This window comes from Camelus dromedarius, chromosome 13, assembly GCF_036321535.1.
Source record: "Camelus dromedarius isolate mCamDro1 chromosome 13, mCamDro1.pat, whole genome shotgun sequence".
Taxonomy (NCBI): Eukaryota; Metazoa; Chordata; class Mammalia; order Artiodactyla; family Camelidae; genus Camelus; species Camelus dromedarius.
This window is the reverse complement of record NC_087448.1, coordinates 58,752,320-58,773,471: the sequence shown is the minus strand read 5'-3', so window position 1 is coordinate 58,773,471 and position 21,152 is coordinate 58,752,320.

The window sequence follows — 21,152 nt, the reverse complement described above, 5'->3', positions numbered from 1 at the left end:
GCAATCAAGCAAACAATAAAAAATCAAATTCTGGGGAAGGGGGGAAGTCTGATTCCCAGACTTACCACATTATAATCATCAAGTGCCCGGTTTTACTGTATCTCTAAAGACAGAATTAGGTTGGAAAGGAAAGGATGAAAAAGATATTTCGTGCACACAGTAACTAAAAGAGATTTGGGGTGGCTATACTAGTATTAGGTAAAATAGACTTTAAGTCAAAAACTATTACAAGAGACAAAGAGGGGTATTATATGTTAATAAAAATACCAATTCATCAAGAAGATATAACAATTATAAACATATATGCACAAAACATCAGAGCTGCAAAATATACCGTGCAAACACTGACAAAAGTGAAGGGAAACATAAATAGCTATAAGATAATAGTAGGAGATTTTAATACCCCCACTGTCCATAATGAATAGAACGACCAGACAGAAGATCAATAAGGAGACCGTTGACTTGAACAACTGTAGACCAGCTGGAGCTATCAGACATGCACAGAACACTCTACCCAGCAACAGACTACACATTTTTCTCAATTGGACATGGAACAGTCTCCAGGGCAGACCCTATGCTAGACCACAAAACAAATCTTATTAAATTTAAAAAGATTGAAACCATATAAAGTTTATTTTCTGATCATATGGGAAAGAAGCTGGAAATCAATAACAGAAGGAAAACTGGAAAATCCACAAATATGTGCAAATTAAACAACATACTCTTACAAACTGTTATGTAACCAGTGGGTCAAAGAAGAACTCACAAGGGAGATTAGAAAATACTTTGAGACAAATGAAAAAGAAAAGAAAAACATAACATACCAAAACTTACAAGATGCAGAAAAGTGATGCCAAGAGGGACATTTATGGCTATAAATGCTTACATTCAACAAAGAAAACTCTGAAATCAATAACCCAACCTACTCTTTAAGGAACTAGAAAAAGAGAAGTAAACTGAACCAAAGGAAATAATAAAAATTAGAGCAGAGATAAACAAAACAGAGAATAGGAAAACAGTAGAGAAAAATCAATGAAACCAAAATTTGATTCTCTGACAAGATCAATAGCACTGACAAACCTGTAGGTAGACTGACTAAGAAAAAGGGGAGGAGACTCAAAGAGCTAAAATCAGAAATCAAGTGGGGCATTATGACGGATTTTACAGAAATAAAAACTATTTTATAAGAGAATATCATGAACACTTGTATGCCAACAAATTGGATAACCTAAATAAAATGGACAAACTCCTAGAAACACACCAAATCTACCAGTACTGAAGCACAAATAAATAGGGAATGCAAGTAGATTTATACCTAGTATGAAAATTAATCCATCATCAAAACCTTCTAACAAAGAAAAGTCATGGGCCACATCGCTTCACTGGAGAATCCTACCAAGCATTTAAAGAAAAATGCACACTAATCCTCAACTCTTCCAAAAAATTGAAGAAGAAAGAACATTTCCTAACTCATGATATGAAGGCAGCATTACCTTGATAGCAAACCCAGCAAAGAGGCTATAAGAAAACTACAGGCTAGTATTCTTTAGGAATATTGATGCAAACATCCTCAAGAAAATACTAGCAAACTGAATTTAACAGTATATTAAAAAGATTATATACCATGGCCAAGTGAGATTTATTCCTGGAATGCAAAGATAATTCATTATACAAAAATTAATCAATGTAACACACCGCATTAACAGAATGAAGGAGAAACCCCTACGTGATCATCTCAATGGATGCAGAAAAAGCATTTGACAAAATAACAATTACGGCTTCTCTTTATTTGGGATGTGCCTTGTGCCAAGCTGTACAATCAGGCTGTACAATCATTTCATTTGGAAAGGTTTGAACCCTCAAGGCAACATCCTAAAATATGTAATATTATGTTATCACATTCTTTGTACGTCTGAAGATACTGAGGCTCAAGCTTCAAAAACTGGAGTAATTCATCAAATCGTATGTATAGTGAAAAGTGGAGCCAGTCTGTATGTCCTAGATTTCCAGATTACAAAGCCTAGGACATTTCTACTGTGTACTGTGTCTTTTGCTTCTGTTTATTTGTTTGATCAAACTTTTTTATTGAGGGAGATCAAAATGAAGTTACCAAGAGCTGATCTGAGAAAGTCACTACCCAACTGATGGATGTAATAAGATGGGCTTTGGTGTCTTCACCCCTGTCCCCATCCCCACTGGTAATAAGGTGCTATGATTTTGATCGTATATTAACTCTCATTGCTGGAAAAGGGGTCTGGCCTGTCTCACTTCCAAACTGAGTTTGGGCGGCTGGATGTTGTCCCTTCACTTTCCACGGTCTCCCTAGGGAAAGAACGTCCACGTGGAACCAGTGGCCCAATGATAGAGCAGCACCCGCCGTGGCAGCAGAAAACCAAAAGGAAGCTCATAAATCAGAAAGCTGGAATCAATTTGGTTTTGACTCAGAGTCATACTGTGTCTCTCTTGGGGAAAAATAAAGTCTCTCTAAGAGATTGGTGCCAGCTCACTGCACTGGAGTTATAAATAAAAGTCAGAATTAGAGTTTCCAATTTTTTAATGAGTTTTAATAGGTATATTGTTTAGCTTCCTGACAAACTGATGAACTGCAGACCTGCTAAATTGCAAAAATGCCTGTGACATTTGTTTACTTGGACTATTATAAGAAAAGAGATCATTTGTGATTATATCCTTTGTGCAGTGAAACCCCAAAGTCTGCTTCTGCAGGCTTCGGAATGTGTACATTTTCAACTTTGAAAATCGCTTTCTGACAATTACCTTGCTTTTGCACTGCAGCTGGGGAGTGGGGTACCTCACCAGGCCAGATGTTCCCGCTCCATAAGTGACATTTCCAGACTAGGACACGAAGAGCAGACAAGGACCCAGTTTTTGTGACACAGTCTGAGGTGAAGGGGCGTTCGCTTAACCTAAAAGCCTGAGTTTTTCTCAGACTTAGAGATTGGGGATTTCTGGAGCAGCGGAGCTGTCACGTGAGCTGCTTTTTACTGGAATTACCCCCAGAAGCAACCCGATGTTTTCGTTTAGGTTCCATCGACTATCCTCTGCTCTTTGATAATTTTCGCAACACCCCTTCTCTGTCACTGGCCATGTGCCTAGAGTGACAATGACAGGACACGCACTTAATCAAGCAACTGAAACCCTTAAACGCTACATGCAAAACCAATGCTGGATCCTCTAAGAAGTTATATGATGCTTTAATACTGTACAACATGCCAGTTTCATTATTCCAACCGGAGTTGTCGTCTATGAACCTGGTCTATCAAAGGTAAAGCCAACCTCCCTCAAGAAAATGGAAGCTTAAAAACGAGGAGGAAAAAAAAAAAAGAAGAAGAAGAAACCTTTCATTTATACTTCACACCAGGTCAGGTGATTTCTGTTATCTTCTCTAGCTCGAATGCTGTAACCACGGGAAATAGAGTGGCATTAAGCAAGAATTTTCCTATCTCTGAGAAGATCTGCTTATTAAGTTCTCCAGAAGCGGTCCTCCCTCCCAGCCAAAATGACAGGCTTGTGGATCCCGTGCCAGGGGGTGTGGGCAGCTTATCGGGCGCTCATCTCTGAAGGCGGAGGATACAAGTAGGTCACAGGCAAAGGGACTGGTGGCGTCCTTTCAGTCCTGCCTTCCCAGGTTGAGGTAGTTGGGGTTTTTAAGAAAACATCTGGTGTGGAGTTGGCAGAGGGAAATTAGCAGGTCCGGGACACCTGGGGACCAAGTGGCCCTGATAAGCAAGGCTTAGGAGGAGAAAACCCACTCAAGCTAATTAGAGCCTGTGATACCATCCCCTTCCTGCCAAAATATTTGCTAAACCCTTAAACAAAAGACTGGCAAATCCCCAAAGATCAACTCCGCCCTGTTGGGTTTGTCGAAATCCATCCCACCCTTGTGGGTCTCAGGGGCTGTCTTCCCTGCCTGGGGTCCATGCACTGCCTGTCTGCACCTCTGACTTCTGGCCATTAGTTAAGTCTGCTGTCAGCAGTCACTTTTGCTTTAGTTCAAATCTGGAAATTTCTTCCCTTTATTTTTTGTTTTCCCTTCCGCAACCGACTGCACACCCCCCTGTAGAAGAACATCTCGGTAGAGTTAGAAGTAAACCGCTGCTTCAGAACAGTGGCCGCCTCGAAGAGGAATGTGGCCTTCGGCTTGGATCACTGTCGTGTCTGAAAATAGCAGAGACGCCCCTCACCGAGCTGGTGACACACAGACTCCTGGGGGATGACATAAGCGTACCCACCGTCCTCTGGGGGAAAGCAACAGAGAACAAGGAGCACAAACGGATCTCAAAATCCCAAAAGGAGTATCACCAACTTCAAAGGGCGTTTTCATTGTAAACTGGGGTTTCCTTCCTTGAGCAATGCCTCTGCCCTTTTCGTCTCTGTTTCTGAAGCCTGAGTTTGCCCTTGTTCTCACCATCTATTAAAAAGGCTGCTACAGGGGAACATTCACGCTCCACGGAGCTCTCTTTAAGGGGTCTGGCTGCTGCCAGGCTAGAAGAGGAAGACAGTCCAGCATCAGGACCTTCAGGAAGAGTTGTGAACCCCATCACCCCGGTAAAGACACTTCCCCTTCACTTCCCAACGATAAATCCACTTTTGCATTATGTGATTTAGATTTTCAGGTGATTCCATAGGCAGCCATTTCTCCGTTGCAAGTGTAGGGTACTCTTACTAGCAACATGCTATTTTCAATAAATGGTAAAATAAAAGCAAGAACCATTCAATTGGAATGATAAACAAAGTACATAACTTGACTTTTTTCCTAGTTCCTACCAACCTGTCTTCCCCCCTTCTCCTTTAGACTGTGTGCATAAACACTGATAGAGGGCAAGTGTCCTGTGTTTCAGAACCAGAGTGTTTTTGATGATAACAGGGCACAGAACCCTGGGGTGGAAAATCTTAGCAGCAGTTAAAGGTTAACAAGATGAGCAGACGTGCCCATCAGTGTCTTTGGAGAATGGCTGAATTAAGTAAGGCAAAGCCAAGGGTGAGGTCTATGAACCTCCTAGTCTCGCTCTCCAAACTTGCTGACTCAGCAGGTATTGCTCCAAGTTGCCTGGAGCTGGGCGGACGCTTCACAGGGTCAGGGAGCAAAGGAGGCTCAAAGGTGGAAGGCACATTACAGATCATGATGGCCAGTTTCCTTAATTGACAGGCTATTTAACTATGACTGTGTACAAGAGTATCTGCAAGTACTCTACACCTCGTGAGTCATTTTCATATACATTATGCCATTTGTCCCTGCAAATTTGATGTCCAGATATTTGTGGTTTTTTGCAGTGGAGGAAACTGAGTTTTGGAAAGGTTAAGGGACTAGTTCCAAGTCATAAAACTGTGAGTAGTGGGGCTGAGGCTGGGGCTCGGTTTTATACATTCTGTGCTCTTGTCACTAGCTTATGTCACCCCACCTACAGCTACAGCAGTACATCCTCCAGCAAACACGTCCTGTGTGCTTTCTGGTTGCGTGTAACACGTAGCTCTGTAATCCGTGTTCCTGCTGCATCTAAGCCGTTAATAAAATGATGCCAATTAATTGGAATAAACTTTATCCCTTGGTCATTTTTATTTCATTAGGGAAGTAACTACAAGGACCTTTTTTTATTCTAATGTGGAATGTTTTATTATAAATCTTGACACATATTTCTTTTTTTTTTTAATTGAAGTACTTTCAGTTACAATGTGTCAATTTCTGGTGTACGGCACAGTGTGTCCCAGTCATGCATATACATACATATATTTATAGTTTTCATATTTTTGGGTTTTTGGGTCTTTATTTTCCTGTGCAGGTAAGGAGTCTCATTTCGGCTTCCCTCATGAAGGTGGTACGAACGTACCTGACAAAGATAACCACAGAATTTCCTGGGAGTACCTAATCCAACCTTGTCACTTTTAGAGGTGAGAGGATTAACAACAGAGACTTCAAGTAAATTTTCCAAGGCCACACAGCTAGCTAGATGCTGAGCCAGGACTGAAAACCAAAATGTTGGATTGATTTCTCCTAGAAAATGAATTTTAGTTTATTTCTCCTAGAAAATGAGTGGTTTTTAGCCAAGAGTAATTTGACTCTTTCATATTAACCCTTCTTTTTTCCAAGACAGCTTTTACAAAGGGATAGGATCAAAGGGACATTTTTAGGTTTCAGGTTATGTATATATAACACATATAGATCCCGGATACGAGCATACGAGAAAATGAACAATTAAGCACATTCATCTGAAAAAAAAGATGAGAAAAACTAGGAGCATTTCTGTTCTCGGTTATATTTGTCCTTCCTAATCAAAACCATGTGAGAAGCTAGAAAAGAACCCAGAGCCCAGCGTGATTGCCAAAGACAAGGAAGGGACTGGAGAAAAGGAAAACCGAGGGACCCGGGAGCAGAGACGCGATGCTGTTTCCAGCGTTTCAGAGCACAGTCACACTTCCAGCTCTTCATCAGATAAGAGCGTTTTGCGCACTTTGGGCCAATTTACGCTGCACAGGAAAGCCTGCAGCTCAGCTTTCAGCCCACCACTTCCTGTGGGAGGGAGCGAAATGGGCTCAGCCCTTCCATTCCTTTCACCAACAGGCTTCCAAGTCCGAGGAAGAACCTCACTGCTCAGCCTGCCCTTTGGGGGTAAGCGTCCGCAGTCAATTCCTGATGGTCATCAGAAAAATTTTGTCCATTTCTCGGGTGTCGTTATTCCTTTCTTGTGTGTGTGTGTGTGTGTGTGTGTGTGTGTGTGTATGTGTGTGTGTGTGTGTGTGTGTGTGTGTGTGAACGCTGAACCTTCTTTTGGCTCAGGGCACTCCAATTACTCACTATTCATGGAAGTTAATTCTTTGCAGTTGTGATTGTAAGTTTCCTTTTTCCATGACAATTCAAGCAACATTAGGTCCAGGAAAGGGCCTTCTAATCCTTCGGAGCTGACCTCCATTCCACCCCTCCACTACCAGTCCCCCTTCAGCAGGGTTCCAGAACCTTGCCCTGGGGCACAGAGAGACACACATTGTTTCTTTACAATAAGACCTCCTCCTAGAGGGGGAAAAGTTCCTCGCGAGGCCGCATGCTGAGATTCAGTCTTTTGGATTTTCATTATTAGATCAGCTTCTCAGGAAGCCAAATGGCAAAGACAGATACATGATATGGGCTCATATCATTTGTTTGGAAACAGTGTTCAAAAATTTTTGTCCATGGTCATCTTCAAACGTCTTCCCAGGAGTCCTCTTCCCTCTTCCTGCTCCCCTCCGCCCCTGATCACCCCTATGTGGTTAATAAGATCCTGCACTTTGTTCCCCAGGTGCCACCACTACCAAGCAACTGTTAAGAAATTCTGCCCTCCCAGTCTCCCTCTTGGTGTCCCAGCAGGTGTGATGTGGAATGGGAAAGAAAGTGCAGCTGGCTTATCTTGTTCAAACCCCTGTGCCCGGAGCGCTGCTTTTCTGGTCTGGCTCCCCCTGGAGGGTTTTCCCCATGGGCTCCTGCCCCTCAGCCCAGCCCGAATCTACTCATGGGAAATATACTGTTGAACTGGAAGGTTCTTTAAGTCCAGAAAGAGCCTCCAGAGTCTGCTCTCCTGCAGTAAGGGCGTTCATCTGGGAGCCGATTCTAGGCTGGCACTCTTGAGTACAGGAAGCAAGATAGTGACTTGTCAATCCAGGGATTGAGCCCCATGAGATGAAATGACATGCCCCCCATCCACACAGTTAGTGCTAAACTACTCAGATCTGAGTTTCAGCTCAGTTTTCTTTCCAGCATCCCAGTGCTGGCAGAGCGAAGCATCGGGGACCATCGGCGGACAGTCAGCTGAGAACACTTCCTGCTCAGAGGACTTGATTTTTTGGGTTTTGATTACATTTCTTACTGAGTAGAAGGAATTATTTATTTTCACTAGGAAATTTGAAGGAGTAGAAGACCAGAAACCCTGGGTGGGGACTGTATAATTTATAGAGAAGTCTGTGGAGGGCAGTGCAGAGGAAAAAAGAATGACTGATGGGACTAGAGGTTCAAGAAATGAAAGGCACCTGAAGCTCTTCACAAGTGTCAGATTCTTGGATATTTTAAAGACACTCTTGCTCAGTGTTTTCAACATTTTGCAACCCATATTCTCACTCAATGCTTTTTAAATGAAGAAGCCTCTATGAAGATTTTGAGTAATTTCACTTCATGTATTTGGGATCATGAAACTAGGCACCCTTATGGACTCTCAGGTGTCCCCAGGGCAACTGGGTACTTCCCCTCCCCACGTCCACTGAGATTGCCTGTAGCACAATCCCACAGATGAAGAAAATGTCAAGCGATGACCTGCCTAAGATCGGAGAGCTGGTTAGCTGCCTGCCCAAGATAAGAACATATGTTTCCTGTCTTCTAGTCAAGAGCTTTGTCCTCTATGATGTCCTGTGTCCCAAGAGTTCAAGTGTATCAAGAATGTGAGATGGACTTAAAGTTTTCAATTCTTCAAATTCTTTAAAGTACTCAAAATATTTCCTTGAGGAGAGTTATTCTAGGCATCTTCTGGGAAACGAGCACATGGTATATCCATTATCCAAATGGCTCTTTAGTGAGAGAGAGAAACATTGATGTCAGAAGCAGAGAAGAGAGCCCCAGCCAAAGTCTCGATCTGCCTCTGAACAAAAGGGAGGGGAATGAATGGGAATGAGGGTCCCAGGAAAGAAGGCACCAGTGGCCACTTGAATTTGGCATCATCAAACCTGATGCATGCATAGCCCAAAGCAGTGCAAGTCCTCATTCCTAGACTTAAGTTTTTAAGAATAAAACTAATCAGCCAAGAGAAATGAGAATTATTAAATGCTTGGAAGTGCCTCAGGAATCTCTAGAAATTCAGCAACACTCTGTAATTAATACATATGGGATTTTTTTTTTTTTTAAAGAAAGGAAAAGTGCAGCTGTACTGTGGACTCACAAAGGAAGGTGAAGGATTTCATCCTGAAAGATGCAAAGTGATCTCTCTCTGAGAACATGAAAGCAGGTGGACTCACACTGGAACAAGCCCGAGAACTGCAAGGGACAGGAAAGGACAGCAGTCCCTGGAAGGAATGCGTGGGCAGGAGGATTATCAGAACTTTCAAGGCTTTTATAAAAGGACTGAAAAGAAAAGAAACAGGAGGCCCATTAGCAAGTCAGAGGAAAGATGAATTTAATGATGAACACGACATTATGGAGATAATGAACTGCATCGTTAAATTCATCTTTAAAAAGAAGAAAGAAAATATGTCCCCAGGAAGCTTCTGTGTTGGCAGGGGGAGTGGCGATGAGGATAAAAATCTGAATCTTTTTAAAATTAGCCACTGGTAAACAAGCAAATTTTAAAAGAAAATGAATTCAAAAAGCAAGCAAAACTTATCAATGATGGGAGAAGTTCAGAGAGGGATAACCTTGGAGAAGAGGGATGGAAGGCTTCTGGGATGCTGGTGACGTTCTATTTTGATACCTGTGTGGAATTCTGGGGGTGGGGGAAACGCTCTTTATGAAAATTCATTGGGCTTGACCCTGTGACCCATGTACTTTTATGTACATGTTACACAGGAATAAAAAGTAAAAATAGAAATGAAATGAAAAGAGTTTTAAAATAGTAATTATTAAAATTATAGTGATGTGTAAACCAGAATCAAAGTTGGGAAGGTAAGCTAATGGAGTTATAAAGTAGCACACAGGTATTTTCAAAGATCCTTAGAGAGCTGAAGATTAATGGAATAGCAATCAGTCAGGGTCCAGCCACATTCTACTTTTGCAGTGTATTCCTGTGCATTTCTATACACGCATTTACACATTTAAATTTTGTGGTGGATCATTCTCATTAATGGGAATCTTATATCCTATTTGAAATTAAATCACCACTTTCTAATTTTTCCTTTTTAAAAGCAAATCCAAGTTTCCGTATATATAATTTGTTTAAGTTGAAACGTATCCAAATTTGCAGAGAGGAATGAAATCGTATAGCCATATGTGACTTTTAAGAAAAAGACTAATCAATCAACCAAAAATAATTTGATTGCTAATTATGTGGCCAATCCAACACTAGTTATCAGTGAGGATACAAAGCAGTAAAAGATTTCATTTCTGCTAAGAACTAAGAATGTAGTTGGGGAGAAAAGGCTAATAAATACGAATGGCACAGAAATGCTACATTGTTCACTGCTGTCTCTATATAAGTAATAATATGAATGTTATAGTATGAACACATGGTATCTTAAATAAACTGATTTTGACTCTCTTTTTTCATATAAATATGTTGAAATAAGAACTACTGTAGAGACCGAAATTTGTACAGACACGACATTGAAGACTCATTTATTTCGTAGGAATTATCTAATGGAGATCAAATTAGATGTCATTTTATTAAGCGAGTTGGTTAAAATTTTCTAAGAAATTATTTACCACAATAAAATATGCAGTTGTAACTAATGCACAACACTCTGTGAAAGCCCTAGAATGTTTAAAAATGGGGAAGGGGGAAAAATCAAGAGGGAAGAAAAGGAGAGGAAGAGGAGGAATTAGGGACATCTCTCAAGTCAAGTGCCAATACTACTGGGGATCAATTGCCAACATGATAACGTGGGAAGAAATTGGTCTGGACTAAATGCCAAAAGCAATGTTGAGGTAAGAGTGCACACCAACCTGCATTAGAACTGCGAACATGACTTAGCCAGACGTGACTAAACAATAACCAGAGTCTACGTCTGTCTCTGCAGCAGGAAAAACTCCCATGTTGAGCAGGGGAAAAAACAGTCTAGTAGAATGAGCAATAGCTCATCTGAATGCCCACATTTCAGCCTTGTTTCCAACCACATCTGTGAGTGAATCAGAATTTTCCCTCCTTCGAGCTGACTTCTAGCTGAGTGCAACAGGGCTGAACAAGGGCCCCCCAAAATATCTTCGTCCTAATCCCAGGAACCTGTGACTCGCACCTTATATGGCAAAAGAGACTTCAAAGATGTGATTAACATAAGGTTTTTGTTATGGGAAGAATCAGGGGCCCAGTGCAATCACTATGGTCCTTATAGGAGGGAGGTGGGAAGGTCAAAGGAGGACCTAGGCGATAGATGACAATGGAAGCAAGAAGCTGAGCGTCTAAGGAATGGGTTGTGCAGGAACCAGAGGATGCGGGCAGATTCCAGAAGCCAGAAAAGGCAAGGAAAGGGATCCTCCCCCAGACCCTCAAGACAGAACCAGCCCTGTGGACACCTGGACTTTGGCCCAGTGAAACAGATTTCAGATCTCCTGCATGTGAGGGAGTAGATCTGTGTTGTTCTAAACCACCACATTTCTGGTCATTTTTAAAATGGCAGCTTGAGGAAATTATTACATTGACTAAGATATTGGTCCAGTTAGATCTAGTTTTCTCTAGGATGTCTCTCACGTCAGGCATTGGATTGGAAGGTAGCGTTTGTAGAATGACAGATAGTTCACAGAGAAGCAAGGTTTTCTTTCAGAGTATTTCTTATGTCATTTTCTTTCTTTTTTTTTTTTTTTTTTCTGCTGTATTTGTGACTTTAGAAGCTCTAAGCTTGAATTTTAAATCCAGAATGGAGCCGTTGGTATCATCAGCTCTTTGGATTGTTACAGGAACCCACTCACTGAGCCAGTTTCCTGAAATTCTGATCTACCAAGGCCATGGTCCACATCCAGAATGCCTGGGACTGGTGCTCAGACTCCAAGAAAAAAGAAACTGGCCACACGGCTTAAGAACGATTGTTACAGCACACCTAAAACTAATATAATATTGTACATCAACTGTATTTCAATTAAAAGAAAAAGAAAGATTGTTACACTTGGGAACACTGTGGAAGATTAAAGCCTCAGCTCTGAAGAGGAAGTCCTAATGTGCTTCTGTAGGGACCCTTCGGCTCAGATGTCTTTTTGGCATGTGTTTTTTTCCCCTATCTACACAGCAGCAACAAAAATGTGAGAAGGATACTTTTAAAGAAAGGGTTTCTCCATTAGCACATTTTCCTCCCTTACTGAACCATCAGCTCCCTGAGGACAGAGTCTATGAATAATCACTCTTTGGCTCCACAGCAACTAGTTGGTGCCTGGTGAACAGTTGCTAATGAGACATAGTTTCCAAAAAAAAAAAAAAAGAAGAAGAAGAAGGGAAGAAGGAAGAAAGGAAAAAAGGAAGCTTTAAAAAAAAAAAGAGAGGTACTGGGGGTTGAACCCAGGACCTCATGCATGTTAAGCATGCACTCTACCATGAGCTATTACCTTCCCCAAGAAGCTCTTTTAAAAATTATTTTTCTTGAAACTGTGAATTGGAGAACCAGAGTGAATTTTATCAATCGGTAGATACATAATTGAAAAATTAATTGATAAAAATACGGGTTTACTTTCCCACCAGTATCAGCCTCCCAAGTAAGCTTACCACTGAGCCTAGATTCGGTACCATGGTTTGGGTATTGAAAAATGATAGAAAATAGTAATGTTGGTGAATGAAGTTTCAAATGGAATTTGAAACGAATAATTTGGGTATTTTCACCCTAAATAACTAGCTCTATGGTGTGTATGTGCGTGTTTTTGTGTGTGTGTGTGTGACATCTGTTGTAAAACTCAGCTACCTGTAGGCAGAACCTTAGGGAAGATTTCAGATATTGTACAACCACGAAAATATTGGCATAAGAAAGACATTGGCAATATTTCTGAAACTTAAGTAGAATGATAAGTTATACATTGAAAGAAAAAGGTTAGTGCTTCAATAGGAAGGGCTCAACATACATTTATTGTTTGACCGAATCTTTAGCAGGGATGGCAATAAGAAGGGAAACAATTTAACGTGGTTACAGGAAGTGCTCGAGTTACTTGCTGGACTGATGAAGAAACAAACTCTTACTAAATGTCGTAAGCTTTATTCAACTCTTCTAGGCTTATGGTTTCTTAAGTGGGCTCCAGAATTTGCAGTCTCCAACCCATAGTGACAAAGACGGTCTACATTATCTGCACGTGATTTGTAGATGGTATGGCACTGGGCCAGCCTTGCGCTGGACCCCCGGGAGGGGACCCTGCACTCTCCGCAAGTGAAGGCATCTTCCCAGCAGAGAAGCAGCGGGAAGTCAGGAGACCCGGACTGCCGTCCAGCTGTGGACCTGGTGAAAGCGACTTGTTATCCCTAGACTTTGGTTTCCTCTTCTGGAACACGACAGGGTTAAGTCAGAGGACCGCCAAGGTCCCTGCCTCGTCTGAAATTCTGTTCTCTTACACTTGGCCTAGAGAACAGCGCTATCCATTAAAAAAGGAATTTTGTCCTCTGTCAGGTTCTTTTGCCCCAAATATTTCAGGTCTTGACCTGTGCACAATAAGGAGTAAGAAACACCTCCTTTTGATCCTGCGGTTAAAAATATTTAGTTCTTTGGTGTTTGAAACATTCTCTTTAACTAAATACTGTAACCTTGACATAGCTGGATTTGTGCTTAACTATAAACACATACTATCGGCAAGACCCCATGAAATAACTGACTTACAGTGACCTTGGGGCTGGCAGCATAATAGCTCATTGTCATTCTGTGCCAGATAAGAGAGTTTTCCTCCCATTCAGCTGATTTTCAGCCGTTGTTGGGCGGTGGGTAGTGGGAGCTTTAAAATGCTCAACGTCATCTGCTGGGATGTGAATTTCAGCTGCCTATTTGGGGGAGCTATTTTTAACCTCTTAATACATGATTAATGTGACCATTTTTCTCCTTATCACTGCCTTAGATTTAATTAACAACTGGTGTGATTACTGTTTCTGGTTGTGATGCCAGACTATTAAGACTTTGAATCGTGAATACAGCCATGTAGGTTAAAAATCCAACAAAGCTGCTTTTGATGGGACGAGATTATGAGTGTCTCTGTGGGCTAGTGAGTTCTGAAAGTCTGTTTGCAAGACCACAGAAGTTACTGATTATAAAGTAAGTGTAAGTGGTCCTGCCATTCAATTGGAAAGGACTATAACAAAAATGAACTGTATTGCTTCACAAAACCTCATATAGAAACTTAATGAGCAAACTTAACGAGCATTCCCACTAGATAGAATAGGACTTGGAAAGGTTAGTGTTCAGCCCAGGTTTTTCTCTTTCTTTGTGTTTTCCTTTCCATATCAACTATGTAACTGAGGAAGGAAGGTGCTGACTGCAACCCAGTATATGACTGTTTCAGGTAAAGACTATTTGTTCCTCTCGAGTTAGAATCTGGTTAAGTGGTGATCCTATCCTTGGGGATAGGATCTTGATTTACCAAAACTGATAAAAATGTGTTTAGAGATCTCTGGGAAACCACATGACAAAATAGGACCTTTTAATCAATCTTCGAAAAGTAGATGTTAGCAGGAACTTACCATCTTTCCTTACTCCTTCCCACTTGGTTAGTCTCATCACAAATTAAAAACAATGCGTCAACCAAAAATGTTTAATCCCCTTCTCATTTACCCACACTAGCCCAAAGTGGGCATTCCCAGGAGGTCAAAGTTGCAGGACCTTGAAAGAGAAAAGAGGTGAGAATAAATTCATGGGAAGAGCTTAGTACAAGGTCTGATAGATTTTAGATGCTCAGTAAAAATGGGAACTGTTATTAATAGCATAACATCTTTGACTTTGCCATTTGTCTTTCTGTTAATTTATTTCAGAGCAATCACACACCAGCCTTGTTTTCTCTCCTCTTCTTGCTGCTTAGGAATGTGATGCCTAAATTTAATATTCACTATAGCAAAATTCCTCTGCAAGTAATTAACACATCCCATAAAGTTAGTTATAATGGGATTTTGACTTTATCTCTGAAAACTGTACTGTTACATTTATAAATTAAAAACCAGTTTTGAAAGGGGATTCAAAATGGAGTCATTTATAGAATCAAAAAGCAGGAAGCTATTCAGAAGTTGATCATTTGGGCTTTGAATGAATTTTAATCCAGACTCTGTAATAAATTTGTTTTGATAGTTTAGGAAACTTAATCATCTACATCTGTGAGAATTATGGTATAATACAAGATTTGTTTTTTAAAACTATGGTAGAAGTGTACATTTCTGAAAGAATAACTCCAAAGTAACGTTTATCCCTTCTTAGCATAATGATGTAAAGTCGCTTCTGGCCCAAAGCAGGCAGACGGGTGATGCGGATTTTCATGGTGCATGTGTCTCTGTGATTCTGTGATTCTGTGATTCTGTGATTGTCCCAGGTTGGGTAATGCCACTAGTTCTGAGTAGCTAAAGTCTAGAGGGTATAAAGAGAAGGAATCATGGTTATGAGAGAAAAATAATCTAAACCTCCATTTTACCTTTCCAGAAGCTGATAAAATTTGCTTCTGTTCAAACATGAGAGAGTCCATAGAAACCAAAAACATTTACTGGCTGATCACCAGCTCTGATCGTAGTGATGCCAAATCAAACTGGATACATGTTGCCCAGGACATAGAAGGCCTTCAGTCAATGTTTGTTAAATTAAACCTGAGTATAAATGATGGCAAGGTCTTTTGGAAATAAAAAATACTTATAAAGATTAGATATCAATGATATGAGCCAAGTATTATTCAGGAAAAAATAAAGATTAAAGGGTAAATGGTTAGATTCCTAATCAGTGATTCATGTCATAGGGATTTTCTCAGAAATATGTAATTAATGAATATAAAGACTTTGGTTTTTAAAATGTTTTTTGAGTGCATTTTTCTGCCTTTTAGCTTGTTTTGTGAGTTTGTACACTTCAGCTCTTTATCATAAATATCAAAATATTTGTGGGGTGACCACCAGGTGTCAGATACTATTCTAAGCCCTGGGGAAGCAGAAGTGAACAAAACAGGAGAAAAATCATAACTTCGTGAAACCTACGTTAGAGTTGGGGAGACAAATAAATATGTAAGTGACATAGTATATCGAAAGTAACAAGTTATACGGAGACAAGCGAAACAGGAAAGGAGGGTAGGCGAATGCTTGGAGATGCATCTGAGCAAAGATGTGCTGGGGGAGGCAGGAAGTGAGCCCTGGGGGAACCCGGGGGACTGGCATCCCAGCTAGAGTGAGCAGCAACGTCCGCAGAGGTGCCATGCCCCAGGTGTTTAAGGGTGACAGAGGAGGTCACCATAGCTGGACTGGAGTGAGCGAGGGCGTGTAAGGCACTTAGATGGGGGTGGGGGTGGTGATGTGGAATCAGATCACACAGAGATTTTAGGTCCATGTAAGAATTTGGGCTTTTCATCTGGGATGGGTGACCATTCAAGACTTTTTTTTTAATTGTGGTAAAATAGACATAACATAAAATTGACTATTTTAACCATTTAAAAATGTACAGTGCAGGGGCATCAAGTACATTCACATGGCTGTGCAACCATCACCTTCATCCATCTCTAGATCTTTTTCGTCTTGTCCAGCTGAAACTCTATGCCCAGTAAACAGTGACTCCCTCTTCCCTCCCACGCCCAGCTCCTGGCAGCCACCATTCTCCTTTCTGTATCTATGAATGTGCCTACTCCGCAGGCCTCACATAAGTGGAATCTTACATCTGTCCTTTTGTGACAGGCTTATTTCATCCATAGACGGACACTTGGGTTGCTTCCTTCTCTTGCCTATTGTGAATAACTCGGCTATAAACATTGACATACAAGGATCTGTTTGGATCCCTACTTTCAGTTCTTTTGGGTATATACTCAGAAGTGGAATCATTCAAGGTTTTTGAGCAGAGGAGTGACAGTTTTTTTCCTGTATTACTCCGGCTATTGTGAGGCAAATAGGCTGTAAAAAGACAAGAGTGAATTGAGGTGACCTCTGAAGAAGATATTTATTATTGGACCTGGATTACCTTTTGAAGGAAGAGCTCACAAGATTTTCTGGCAGTGAGGCTGCTGGGAGTGAGAAAAAGAGGTACCTCAAGGATGATTCCAAGATTTCTTTTCCTATTATAATACTAAACATGTTCTTTACAAGCCATTTTGGAATAAAAAATTGACTAACGAAAGTTTCTTAATGGCCATATCTCTGCACATTTCAGTGGCATGATACATTATTTCCAGGGAAGAGTCAAGTGAGTACAAAGAAGCCTATGCATGGACGTGACTCTCCAAAGGCATATACTTGGTAATGGATATATCACCACACATCATATATCACCAAATATATATATACACACGTATACAGTAGGGCCCACTGAGGTTTTACGAGGCTTATAGGAAGCAAGGGGAAAATGCTGTGTTCAAACATGACAAAGTTTCAGCAATCATGACCCAGCATTGTGTGAACGCCTAGGGGTCTGACATAAGTTTGGTTTATTTTTGAACAAATATAATAGAGCTAATATCTAAATGTTGATTTCCAATTTAAAAAAAATTCCATATTTAATGTTAACAAGGTCACACAGTGTTTTAGTAGGAAAATGCTAAGGGATGTGAATCAATCTGAGGTTCACTGGCTAGGCTTTTGTTTCTCATCACTACTACTGTCACACATATGCTCCGTAATTATTATTTGTGAAGTAAATGCAACTAGAAGTTCAAAGAAAAAAAAAAAACCCTCCATTTCTTAAGCATCTGTCGTGTGCCAGGCATTGGTCTCAATCCTTTGCACGTCTTTTGTATTATCCCCAAAGCCCCTGGAGTCTACATGATTATTTTATAGATGGGGAGACTGAGTCTCTGAGAAGTGGACTAACCTGTCCAAGATCACAGAGCTAGTAAGTGGAGAATATTTTTGAAACTAATAATCTGAGCTAATCATTTGCAGACTGGTTGAGAATTCAATGCCATAGTCTCCAAAGCCTGTTTATTGTACGCACGACGCAGCCAGAAGGCAGATGGGGAGGGAATTTTATCAACCCTTGTACCTACTTATGCCAGAGCGTCTTAGAATTGGGGGCTCTGGTCCATCCAAGCACACATCAGCTGAAAGAATGGCTTTTCAGAAGCCTGTGAGCTTTTGGGGAAAAAAAAAAAAAAATCTCTCCTTCCAAATACTCAATGTCACCACAGTTTTTCCAGAAAGGTTACCTGGGGATGACACGTGAGGCTGCTAGTTTTCACCATGTGTGAGTCCAGGGTGAAATATGCAATGTGAGACTGATCGTGTCACTCACTCAAAATACATCCAAACTCTACGTACAGGCGCGAGGCAGCCAGGTGTCCAGGCAGCTAGCTTCTCTGGCTTGGCTTATCGAGGTAACTGCCTTCGTAGGGCGTGGAAAACCCTCCACACATTATAATTGGTGACCAGAATTTCAGTAGTTTATTGACGGTGTTGTCAACTGCTGGTCCATTATTCTCTCTGGAATCACTTTCTCATGCTTTGGTTTCAGTGATCCTGCACTTGTGCTCCTTCTCTTACTATTTTATCAACCTCTTCTTAGTCTGCCTAATGTGGACTCGCTCTTACTCACTTCTTAAAGTAAGTATTCCTAAATTTCTGTTCTTAGCTCTCTCCCTTGGCCCACTGGATGCTGCCCAATGACGACTTTCTTCATTTCCAAGGCTTAAACTTCAAATCTGTCCCTTAATTGATTCCTTAGTACCAAGCATTATTTTCAATAATCTTGTCACTGTTTGAACTGTGATGTTATACACACCACGTTGCTGAGTAACCCAGAGAAAGTCACACCTCTGACACAAACTCTCCTCTTTTGTGAGATGAAAGGGTTTATCTGGTCTCACATGTACGTAGTCAATCAAGGTTCTTGGTTGGAGAAGGAAACTTGAGCAGAAAGTGATTTTCTCGTAGGCTATCTGTGAGATCTTTAGAATTGCTAGTCAGGCTGAAGAGACAGACTTAAGGACTGGAGTTCACATGAAATTACAGCCAAGTCCTGCTAACGGGAAAGTTGAGCGTTGCTGACAGCCTCGCTCGGCAGGCAATGCAGCCACGACCCTGGACACCGCTGCCCCGACCACCATGACTATGTCTCATGTGAGAGGAACGGACTCTACCTGGTCATCATCCTAGTAACACCCGCAAGACTCAGAGTCTCCGGCTGGCACATCATACTGGCTAATCCTGGCTCATGTTGCCGGTGCCCTGGGAGCCGGCAGAGGAAAGATCCAGCTGACCCAACATACAAAAGGGATTTCGCCCCTTCACCCATTCACAGGAATGGGGATTGGATGTGGGACAGACAGCAGATCCCTCTCCCAGTAAGAAACGTGCACCACGGATTTCTCACAGCTACCTCAAACTCAAGACATTTAAAGCAGAACACGGTTACCCAGGCAACTCGTGCCTGAAACTTCTGCCTCATGCAGTCAGGATAAGGAATCTTGCTTCAATAAATCAGGCTTTATTTTCATAGTTGCTTGGTTTTATTCAGTAATTGCATTGATCAGATTGTTCACTTTCCGATCACTTCTTTCTTTTCTTTTCCAGTCCGAGCACACAGATTGCTGTGAGGACACGACTCATGAAGGAGTGATTTAGGGACTCAAGGCAATAAAAGCAGATCTCAAGGCAGAACATCATTGATCCGGGACAAAATAACCTTGACTTGAATTCTTGCTCTTCTAGGTGATTTTCATGACTGTTTCTTCCTGGTAATTCTCAATGAGCTTCAATTACCAAGTAATGCTTTCTCAACCCCCGGAGCGGTGATGACAGAGAGCAGAACGTGGTGATTAAAGGCTTACCTTCTATTAGAAAAGGAGAAACACTTTCTCCAGTCTTTTATTCTTTCACTGTGAAGCAGATCACAACACTCTCAACACTCCGAATCATCATAATCTTTTGAAAGTATATTTAATTCAAATATTTAAACATTTTCATGTGTTGATGAGGGAAACATTCACTCAGTTAAGGCTGGTGTGTACCTATGGAAGTCTACAGGTGAAGAGGAGGTGAAGGTGTGTCATTGCTCGAATAGACGTATTTTCCTTTGCTTTTGATCGTGAAACTCAGCCTGTCCCCTGCAATCACGAAACAATAAAGGAGATAATGTGATGTTATTTGAACATCTATAAATATCCGCAGAGGAGAATAAACGCCTTCACTACCTCTAAGCCCATGTGTGATGTGAATTTTCAGTGTCTAGCGTTGTCACAGATGCACTTTGTGGTTTTTAAACTTGAGATCTGATGACATACTCCCTGGGCTCGTCACTGAATTACCTATTTGAAAAAGCAAACTATCCATCATATTTAAAATTAGAACCTGCCCCTACCACCTAGGCATTCTTAATCCCTGACCCATCTCTGCTTTTTTTTTCCCCTATAGCAACCTGAAGCCTTCTAAAATACTAGATTTATGTGCTGTTTATTTTTCTATCTGTTTCTGCTAAAGGGTAAGCTCCGTGAGGACAAAAGACGTTTCTGTTTGATTCATTTATGTCCTAAGAGCTTCAGACAGTACTTGGCACATGCTAAGTGTGTAATTAACGTCTGTTGAATGGATGAACACACAGTGCCCAGATGGCACTGAGCCCGGCTGTGACACCTGAGACGTGTGTCCCCGAGGTGTCTCCTCGCTGTGCTCAGTTCCTGGTGTGGTCCCTTCCCCCATGAAAGTCTGCTCTTCCAAAGGTCTAAAACCCACCCACAGCAAGCCTGCAAAGACTGCTCAGTTTGACGCACTCCTGTTTCCTGCAGTAATTGTGTTTTAGCAAGGATCACAAAATCAAGCTAAAAGAATACAATTTGGGGGAGACTTTATTTTTTTTCACAGCAGTTTTGTGTTCACAGTCAAATTGAGAGGAAAGTACAGAGAGGTCCCATAGGCCTCCTCTCCCCACATAAGCCTAGCCTCCCTCACTATCAACAGCCTTCACCAGGGGGGTGCGTTTGTTACAACTGGCAAACCTACACTGACACATCACAGTCACCCGAAGTCCACAGTTTACACAGGGCCCACTCTTGGTGGTGTATGTTCTATGGGTTCGGACAAATGTATGATGGCATGTCCATCATTATAGCATCAAACAGAATTGTTTCACTGCCCTTAAAAATCCTCTACGCTATGCCTGTTCTGTCCCCACCCTCCACAACTCCTGGCAATTGCTCATCTTTTTACTGCGTCCATAGTTTTGCCTTTCCCAGAATGTCATAGCCATTGGAATCATACAGTATGTAGCCTTTTGAGACTGCCTTCTTTTATTTAGTAATATGCATGTAACTTTCTTCCGTGTCTTTTCATGGCTTCATAGCTCATTTCTTTTTAGTGCTGAATAATATTCCACGGTCTGGATGTACCACACTTTATTCACTCACCTACTGAAAGGCATCT